A 7959-nucleotide genomic window follows, 5' to 3' on the forward strand; every position below is an offset into this window, starting at 1 on the left:
ACCCTGACCCCCTGACCCTGACCCCCTAACCCTAACCCTAACCCCTGACCCTGACCCTAACCCTAACCCCTGACCCTCTGACCCTGACCCCCTAACCCCCTAACCCTAACCCTAACCCGACCCCTGACCCTGACCCCTGACCCCGACCCTGACCCCCTGACCCTGACCCTAACCCCTGACCCCTGACCCCCGACCCTAACCCCGACCCTGACCCCCGACCCCCGACCCTAACCCCCTGACCCTAACCCCTGACCCTGACCCTAACCCCCTAAAACCCTAACCCTAACCCCCTGACCCTGACCCTAACCCTAACCCCCTGACCCTAACCCCTAAACCCTAACCCCAACCCTCTAACCCCCTGACCCTGACCCCTGACCCTGACCCTGACCCCCTAACCCAACCCTAACCCCTAACCCCTTAACCCTAACCCCCTACCCCTGACCCTAACCCCCAAACCCTAAACCCCTGACCCTGACCCCCTAACCCCCCAACCCCAACCCCTAACCCCTAACCCCTAACCCCAACCCCCTGACCCTGACCCAACCCTACCCCCCTAACCCTAACCAACCCTAACCCCGACCCCAACCCTTAACCCCTAACCCCTGACCCTGACCCTAACCCCTAACCCTCACCCCAACCCCCTAACAACCCCCACCCCCCACCCTAACCCCTTACCCTAACCCCCTAACCCCAACCCAGACCCTGACCCCCACCCCCTCACCCTGACCTTAATCCCCCATCCCCCCAAGCCTCAATTGCCAACTCCCTAACCCAAGCCCCCCCTGAAACCCAGTCCTAACCCCCCCCTGCCCCCAACACCACAGGAATCACACTTAAGGCATGGCTGAGTTTCAATTGTTTTATTGCATTGTGGATTTTCATTCATTTCCAAAGCATATGATTCATGGCTTATAAGGTGTTGTGCCACACATGTAGCATGATCCTATTAATCCATACACTTGGTATCTTAGAGGCAATAGATTCATTTTACAGCATATGGATGTGAAGAAATGAGTCTATGCCTTCTAACCTGCCAACAGCTGCACTTAGCCTTATGTTGCCTAACATCCAGACAGCAATCCCATCCAAGACTGCTGGCTGTGGTTAAAAGTTAAGTCTAAAACTGTCCAGGACAGCCCTGACCCTGGTGCAGCACAGGAAAACAGCCAGAAGGCTGACAGTAGGACATAACAGGAGCCTTTGGGCTGTTTTATAGTGCTGCACCAGGCTTTGGGAATCACTGCAGTGATTGTGTTTACTCAAGCACATATTATCAGTTACGTTGCTAGCAATGTAGTTGTTAGTGATATGGAGAGCAAAATGACAGTGTACACAAAGCCAAGACACTAATACAATTTCTTACAGCGTCCTCTAAACTTTGATGGCTAGAGCTTTCTAGAGCATGTATGCTTCAAGAAGAGCTTTGGGTTACTAAAGCAGTGTGTATTAACTGACCAATCTCCAAGTGCCCCTTCCTATAAGTCAACTAACCTACCACTTGACAGGGCAGATATCAACAATAGCCTCTTAGGATATTAATAATTCCAGTACCTCCCCTTGACAGAATATAGTCAGGGCAGTAGTATTTCTAGCCAATCAAGTTGACAGGACACTTTACAGCACAAAGCAAAAGCAATACACAAACTCCACATGTTCCAAACAAGTAGGATGCACTGCAGTCTTAAGCAGCAGAAGTGTTCAGGTCACTTTGATGTCCTCACATGTGATGCAGTCCTTCTTCTCATAGACTGACTTAACTTCCTAGCAAAGTGGGAAATAAGACTCACAAAATTAATGCTCATAAGACATGTGAGAATAAGAGAAACAGCTTCTCACCTGCACAGAACACAATCAAGAAGTTCCCAGTGACATGCAGTGAAGTTCATTTCCTCTCATTTGCATGTGATAAAGTCACTACAATTATGGATCACACAATTTGGTTAACTCTCACTGCTGACAGCAACTCCAGATCTTCCAAATACATAAGATGCACATCCCTCTTCTCCAGTTACAGAGAACTTCACAACAGACACAAATCATTTCCTATACCTATAAACAAACTAGTTTCACACAGTTAGTGTCCATTCAAACACAAAGAAACGTGTACATGAAGTTCCCAGTGATTGCAATACTGCATCTTTAGCATGCAACAAAGTTACCAACTACACTTAACTGGCATGCCTCACTGCAACTCCAGCTCTTCCAAACACAGATGCATGGCAGTCTTGTGCAGAAACAGAGAGATCATAGACAGCAATTGCTCCCTTGAAAAGGAAAGCCAGATTCACACAATTAATGCCCTTGCAATACAAGAAAAATATGAGTACATGGCAGTCTTCTCCAGCAGAGACCTTCAGATCAAATATGAAATCAATTCCATGGATTAATACCCATACAAGACATGGAGAGCACACCCACACAAAGTTCCCAGTGACATGCATGCAGTGGATTCCACTTCCCATGCAAAAAACAAAAGTCTCCAGCTCCACAGCTATACTTAACTTCGTATCAGAGAGATAGCCATGTTGGTCTGTTTCTTTGATAACGCCAAGTAGTTGGACTACATAGGATGAACTTCCTGTGACTCACTCCCTCACCTCTGAACTCAGATCCACCTGTGGCACAAAAAGACTACATTAACATTATCTGGACCAGCACATTTGAGCACCCCCTGTGCTAAAATAATCTGACATCCCAGAAGAGCCCAAAGCTTTCATGCCCATACTGAAGGGTATTTCTTAATCATAGCCCTCCTGCTCACCCACCCCCATGGAGGGGCTTCATTAACTAGGATGCTCACATACTCTCCAGAAAGCCACAGCCAAAACAGAAGACAAGAGACTGAGGTAGGGGTGACTGGAGAGAAACCCAGTTCAGTGCCACGGGACAGCTGAGAATGGAGCATCTATGCACACAACACTGTCTCAGCAATTAACTTCTCTCCAGAGAATGTACCTGTGCTCTCTGCAAAATAGCCTCCTGCCCACCTCATGCTCCTGTACTCAATGTGCAATCTTTTAGAGGACTCCTGCTCATAAACAGTTTTACTGACAAAAGTGCCTCTGATCATCCAGCCTTTCAGTACGTAACTTGGACAGCCCTTCCAGCTTTCCGGGTTGTTTTCCTTTGCATGCGAGCCTTCTCAGGTCAGCGATGTGATGCAAGCCCTCCAGGGAAAGAGGCACCATACTGTCTGCACGCTCACCTGCAAATAGGCAAAGCTTGAGCACAAACCTCATTTGCAAAGACTGCTGGCAAAGCTGCCCATGCCACAATGTAGAAGATCTCAGCTACTTACTGCTTCCTTCAAAGCAACACCTATACGATACCCTCCCTCCTCGGGCTGCCTTCCACCCACCTCAAACCCTCTCACCCGCAAAGCAAATAACGCTAATGGTATGTGCTGTCGATGCTCCCCCTTGCCCATTGCCAAAGGGGCCCATGGCTAGCTAGGATGCTCACATCCTCCTCAGAAGACCACAAATAAGTAGAGGACAGAAAGAGAAAGTAGTGGCGACCAGTCATGCAAAGCCATTGCAGTGTAGGAAGTGACAACTGAGAATGGAGCATCTTTAGCTATGCCCGTGTCCCTCTCCTGGCCATCAGATTTTCCTCACAGTAAAACGCAAACCTCTGCTATACTAAACTCCAACCCACCTCTCACCCTCCTGTGGTGAAATCCCCCCCGAATCAATAGCAGCTTTTAGACACTCCAAAACCACACACACTTCTGACCATCCAACCCCTTGGAAGATACTTAACTTAGACAGCTGCTCCTACTTGTGAGGCATTTCTCCCGTCTACAGGTCTTTGCTTGCATAAGTTGACGTCACTCAGTTGGCAATACAGAGACAGCCAAACGCAGAAGTAGCTGTGACCCTCTGTAGAATGAGGAACTGGTGAGTGATGTGGATGCATCTGCGAACAGAAACGTGGCTCAGTCGTACTCTGTTGTCCTAATTCTGGTCGACAACCTCCTGTCTCAACAATGAGACCAGAAAGTGACCTTGCCTACTGCTTCCTTAAAAAGGAGAAACGCTTACTGCACATTACAGACACCTCCCCTCTCACCCACCACACCCTCTGTACCTCGACCACAATTCCCCCAGACACCTGAACACTATCAGCCATGCAGACTGGGTATGCTTTACATGCTACTGGTGATCCTCCTCCTTATAAGCCCATGACTAGGATGCTCATGTACTCTGCAGAAAACCAAAACCCAGGACAGGATAAGAGGAGGAAACAGTGGTGATTGGTCATGCAAAACTAGTGGGGTGTAAGAGGGAACTAGAGAACAGAGCATCACTAGTTACATAGGATGTCACTCTCCTGCCTATGAGGGAGTTCCTCCAGAGGAAATGCATGCGCCCCAGGTACAATGGACTTGCCTTGCCCCCCAACCTTCAAACTGCCAATGGAATGGGACTAATTTTAGAGACATTTTGTCAACAAGCAGCTTCAACACCAGGAATGCTTCAGACTGTACAATCTGGCAGCTGATACTTAACTTTGAAAGTTAGGCAGATGCCCTCCTTGACCTTGTTTTCTCCTAGGTAGTCAAACCTTCATTCCAATAGGCTGAGTTCACTTGAACATATGCCCTTACTATAAACAACAAAAGATGGTCATGACTGATTTTATCACAAGACAAATCAATGCCAAATTGGGGTACAGCCACACATTAAAAAAAAAAAAAAAATCTAACAAAGCTGGTTTAAACACACTATTCACAAGTGAAGATGAAGAGTGGGGAAAAGGTGGGGGAGGGGAGGCATATATATAGCTAGGTTGCCAGCAATAACTCCTGTTAAGCATTATTAGTACTCACATCAACTCCCACCTCACCCAGACAGACAACTGCTGGGCAACATCACCCTCATGTTGTGATTACACAAACTGTACAGAATAACCCCCATCACAGTGATGATACATGAACCAAACACACTATGAATAATGTGAAATTATGGAAAGCATGTGACAAAAAGAATGATACATTAACCATCAATACATTCCATTGTTACCTGAAAGGAGCAGGGACGGGGCCCAGGAGAGTACTGTATCAAGCCAGCAACTTGCCAGTTGCTCACTCCACTTGTCTCAGGGCCTCTGTGCCTTCTGATAGGCCCAGTGGCAGGAGGTAGGACACTTGAGCCAAGAAATGCTGTAGGGAAGCCAAAAAAAGAGTACCCCCTTAATCATTTCCTAGAAGTAAAAGAATCAAGATTCATACAATTAATGCTGCCCTCCCCCTGCCACACCCCCCCCCCACACCTGCCAGTGACATGCACTCAGTGGAATCCATTTCCCATGCAACAAAAATCTCCAGCTCCCTATAGTTAGCTAGCACACCTTGCAGAAAGTCCACTGACACAAACAATTGCCCACATTCAAATTGGACATTACAAAAGCCACACAATTTGACATTTAGCAGACACAGCAACCTATGCCTTAGTCAGCCACCCAAAATTAGGCAAACATGGTATCAGTGATGTCACTAGCTACTTTTGATAATGCAGTGACTCCATAAGGGAAATTAAATGTGCATTGACACAAGTAGCCACCTGAAGTCACTATTAAACCCTCAAAAAGCCACTATGCACACTTCATTTTGCTCTCCACATTCTCTGAAGTGGTCACCTGGGCTCACTGGTTTTTCCATTACAGATATTTCCTCATGTACTACCCCAAGTGGCCAGCCACTATCACCCTAGCTCCATGCAGCAGGTACTATGCATATTACCAAGAGTACCTGAAAGCCTACTATCACAGAGTTAGCCCAGTTAGTATATCTTCAAACAAGAGGTCCTGTGGCACCTTATGGACTAACATTTTGGAGCATAACCTTTTGTGGTCTTAGAGCACAAGGTCTTTTTTTCTGGTCAAAAGATATCCATTAGCTACCACAGGACTTGGTTGAGAGCCCTGTGTCTGTGAGGAAGAGGTTATGAGCATTAGCCCAAGTAGCCACCAAGCATCACTGTTGCTGCATGACACTTCCTGCATAACCCCAAGAGACCACATGAGGGCACTGCATCTGTGATGAAAATGCTTTGTGCCTTACCTTGAGTGGCCCTGTTGAGGCATGAGAAATTTGTTCATGCATCACAAAAGCAGTGACCACACCACTTACCTCAGAGCTGCAGCTTGTTCTGCTCCTGCCTTTGCCGGTATTGCCTGAAACTACACAGACTAAATGGCATGAGATTCCCATGGCTTGCTTGCCTCTGGACTGAGATCCACCTGTGGCACACAGACCACATTATTCCCAAAAGGGAGACCAGCACATTACCCCCACCCCTTGTGCTACAAGGGTCTATTCTGACATCAAGAGCTTGACACATTCGTACCCACGCTGAAGGGTATGTCTTAAACCTAGCCCTCCCGCTTGCTCACTGCCAGAGGTGCTTCCTTAACTAGGATGCTCACATCCTCTTCAGAAAACCACAACCAAAGAGACAAGAGACTGAGGTAGCAGTCACCGGTGACAGAAACCCAGCGTGGTGTAACTGGACAGCTGAGAATGGAGCATCTCTAGCTATGCACATGCCTCTCCCAGCAATTAGCTTCTCCAGAGGATGTACCTGTGGTCTCTGCAGAGCAGCCTTCCACCCACCTCAAGCTCCTGCACTTAACCCACAGTCTTAGTTATGACCAGAGTCATCATCTATAAAAAAAGTTATTTATTAGCAAAAGTGCCTCTGATCATCCAACCTTTTGGTAGGTACCTAACTTGGGCAGTGCTTCCATGTCTTCTCCCCTGCTTCACGTGAGCCTTCTCAGTCAGCAATACCATGATGCAAGCCCTCCAGGAAAAGGCCATATCAGCTGCTCATGCATCTGCAAAGAGACAAAGCTTGAATACAAGCTTCAGTTGTAACTACTGCTGGCAAAGCTCCCCACACCACCATATGGAAGCCTCAATTACTTACTGCTTCCTTGAAAGCAAGGCTATCTATACATTACTCTCCCCTGCTCAGGCCAGCTTCCACCCACCCCAAACACTCTCACCCTCCAAGGAGCCAACTATGATGGTACATGCTGTTGATGCACCGCCCCCCCCCCCCGCCCACCAAAGGGGGCCTCTCGCTAGCTAGGATGCTCACATCCTCCTCTGATAACCACAAGTGCAGGACAGAAGGAGGAAGTAGTAGTGACCAATCATGCAAACCCAGTGCAGTGCAGGATGTGACAGCTGAGAATGGAGCATCTTTAGCTATGCTCATGTCCCTCTGAGCATCAAAATTTTCCTCATGTGAAAATGAAAACCATCTGCTATACTATGAGCACCCACCCCTCACTCCCATAGCGAGTTTTGTTGCCAACAGCAGCTTTTAGAGAACCCCCATTCAAAGACAAGGCTCCACAGAGCCATACACTGAACATCCGACCCCTTGGGAAATACGTAACTTAGACAGCTGCTCCTGCTTGAGGTATTTCTCCTGAATCTATGGTTCTTTTCTCCCATAGGTTGACAGCGCTTGATCGGCCAAATGGAGAAGTAGCCCTGACCATCCATAGAATGAGAAGGGCTACTCTGCAACATGGATGCATCTGCAAATACAAACATAGCTCAATTGGATCCTGGTGTCCAAAATTCTGGTTGACAAACTCCCGGTGACACTAAAACAACCTCACATACCACTTCCTTAAAGAGAAACACTTACTGCACATTACAGACGCCTCCCCCTTCTCACCCACCACACCTCTGGTTCTCCCAGCACACCCTAAACCCTCTCAGCCATACAGACTTGGTTTGCTTCCACACACTACTGGTGGCAGTCCTCCTTACAAGGCCACAACTAACTAGGATGCTCGCATACCCTGTGGAAAGCCAACACCCAGGACAGGATAAGAGAAGGAAGTTGGGGGTGACCAGTCATGCAAAACTAGTGGGGTGTAAGAGAACCAGACAATGGAGCATCACTAGTTAGGTAGCTGTCACTCTCCTTTCAATGA

General features: G+C 47.7%; 1 long non-coding RNA gene across 2 annotated transcripts; it reads right to left on the reverse strand.

Moving 5' to 3' along the window:
• Positions 1 to 855: 855 nt before the first annotated feature.
• On the reverse strand, positions 856 to 6954 carry LOC142004661 (uncharacterized). Of its 2 annotated transcripts, XR_012643005.1 has the most exons (8): positions 6729 to 6954; positions 6134 to 6243; positions 5025 to 5164; positions 4512 to 4608; positions 3763 to 3918; positions 2956 to 3205; positions 2503 to 2615; positions 856 to 2264 (listed from the first exon to the last, which is right to left on the reverse strand). It is a non-coding gene; the product is annotated as an uncharacterized LOC142004661 (long non-coding RNA). The 2 variants fall into 2 exon arrangements; XR_012643004.1 differs by having other exon boundaries at positions 856 to 2615.
• Between the last annotated feature and the right edge of the window lie 1005 nt (positions 6955 to 7959).

This window comes from Carettochelys insculpta, chromosome 32, assembly GCF_033958435.1.
Source record: "Carettochelys insculpta isolate YL-2023 chromosome 32, ASM3395843v1, whole genome shotgun sequence".
Classification (NCBI taxonomy): Eukaryota; Metazoa; Chordata; order Testudines; family Carettochelyidae; genus Carettochelys; species Carettochelys insculpta.